Genomic DNA, 2,500 nt, shown 5'->3' on the forward strand with positions numbered 1-2,500 from the left:
CCGAGGTGCAAGCATTGTCCAAGCAAAACCCATCCAAGAATGTCAATTTGACATCCCGCTCTCACTCCTTGCCCGACGTAGGGGCCCGGCATTCCATCGATTTTAACCAAACCCTTCCACCAAGCAAGAAGCAATCGCAAGACATCTCGTATCTTCATGAACAAACCCGCTTGGAGTGCACGCCGACACCGAGGTGCAAGCATTGTCCGCGCAAGCCCATCCGAGCATCAACTCGACACCCGCTCTCACTCCCCGCCCAACGGTCGGACGTGGCACTCCGATAAAACCCGTCCACCGAGCACAAAGCAATCGCAAGACATCTCATATCTTCACGAACAAGCCCGCTTGGAGTGCACGCCCACACCGAGGTGCAAGCATTGTCCGCGCAAGCCCATCCGAGCGTCAACTCGACACCCGCTCTCACTCCCTGCCCGACGGACAAGCCCATCGTTATGGCCAAACCCCTCCGCCAAGCACGAAACAATCGCCAAGACAAGCACACTTGGAGTGCACGCCCACACCGAGGTGCAAGCATTGTCCAAGCACGCCCATCCCGCTCTCACTCCTTGCCCGACGGTCGGATGTGGCACTCCGGCCGAACCCTTCGTCCACCAAGCACAAAGCAATCGCAAGTTATCTCGTCTCCTCACGAACAAGCCCGCTTGGAGTGCACGCCCACACCGAGGTGCAAGCATTGTCCGCGCAAGCCCATCCGAGCATCAACTCGACACCCACTCTCACTCGCCGCCGGCGGCCGGAGGTGGCACTCCGCCGGCGCCGACCCCCCAAGCATATGTGCCCATGATGGGCGCAATGTGCTTGAAGGGTCGGCGCCGCGGCATAGGGGTACCCCCGCGCCCCGCCCATGCAGGCAGGTCGCCCCCCCTATATAGTACATTCTGGCTTTTTTGGGTCTGGCAGGCTTGCATATGAAAAAGCCGAAATGTCACACCATGCCATAAATCTTGATTGTGTTATTATTATGACCGGGACTTGATTGTATTATGTTTTAGACATTCAAATGAGTGTGGAAAACAAGTTTCATAATTTTTGAACCAACCAATAATATTTTATGAATTTTTATTGTTAAAAAATTAAAAATAATTTAAAAATAGTAAAACGTTTCCAAAAATACTAATTTTTGGAGGACATCCTTTGTTTACATTTTTTAGATCCCAGAAAAAATTTCATAACAATCCAAGCACTAGAACATAGGTTTGACATCACATTTGTGTGTTGAGTGGGCATTGCGGCACCCTGCGCGCGCGGCACCCTGCGCGCACGCCCCACGCAGACGCATGGCCATGCGGCGCGCGCGCCCATGGCCGTGCCGCATTCGTGCGCATGGGGGCGCGCATGCTGCATGCTCGGTGGGCATGTGGGCATGCACGGTGGGGGCACGGGTTTGTTCCAACAACCTCCATAGAGTTTTTTCCATGAATTCTAGACGTGGGTGGTCACGCCCAACGCAGACGCATGCTGCGCGCGGCTTGCGCGCACGTCCCACGTAGACGCCTGGGCATGCGGCGCGCGGACACACACCCGCAGACGCATGCCGCGCTTAGCACTCTGCGCGCACGCCCCACACACGCCCGAAGGGCATGGCGCATGGTGGGCACCCTAGGCGTTCGTGTGCAAGCCTCGGCCATGGGCATGCGGCGCGCGCCCCACACACGCCCCACTGCAGTCGCCTGGGCTTGCGGCGCACGCCCCACACACGCCCGTAGACGCATGGCGCGCGCGGCCCCCCTGCGCGCACGCCCCCCGCAGACGCACGGGCATGCAGCGCGCGACTCACACAAACCCACTAACGCACGGCGCGCGCGCCCATGGCCGTGCTTTGTACTCGAAGGCCTCGGCCTTGGTCCTTGACTTGCACACGAGCACACTATCTTATTCTTGGGCATTCAAAGATGATTTGCTTCAACTTTTTTTCTAGTCCAAAGCCAACCCCTCACTAACACTTATGTTTTTCGTCCTTTTACATAAGATATGACCTCCATGGCAATTGGAAGAAATAAATGAGTTGTGTGTGGGTAGGGTCGAGATGAATCTCGGTGGATCTTGGCAACAAGGCTCATCTGCCACTTACAAGCCAAGCACGCACGCCCCTTAGACGGATCCCCACGCTCGCACAAGCATCGCGTGCGCGGCACCCTACGCGCACGCCCCACTGCAGTCGCATGGGCTTGCGGCGCGCGCCCCACGCCCGCAGACGCATGGCGCGCGCGGCACCCTGCGCGCACGCCCCCCGCAGACGCACGGGCATGCAGCGGGCGACCCACAGACGCCCACTGACGCACGGCGCGCGCGCCCATGGCCGTGCTTTGTACTCCAAGGCCTCGGCCTTGGGCCTTGACTTGCACACGAGCTTCCTATCTTATACTTGGGCATTCAAAGATGATTTGCGTCAACTTGTTTTCTAGTCAAAGGCCAAACCCTCACTAACACTTATGTTTTTCGTCCTTTTACATAAGATATAACCTCCATGGCAATTGGA

The sequence above is a fragment of the Cucumis melo genome, unplaced genomic scaffold, assembly GCF_025177605.1.
Source record: "Cucumis melo cultivar AY unplaced genomic scaffold, USDA_Cmelo_AY_1.0 utg001239l, whole genome shotgun sequence".
NCBI classification, from domain to species: domain Eukaryota; kingdom Viridiplantae; phylum Streptophyta; class Magnoliopsida; order Cucurbitales; family Cucurbitaceae; genus Cucumis; species Cucumis melo.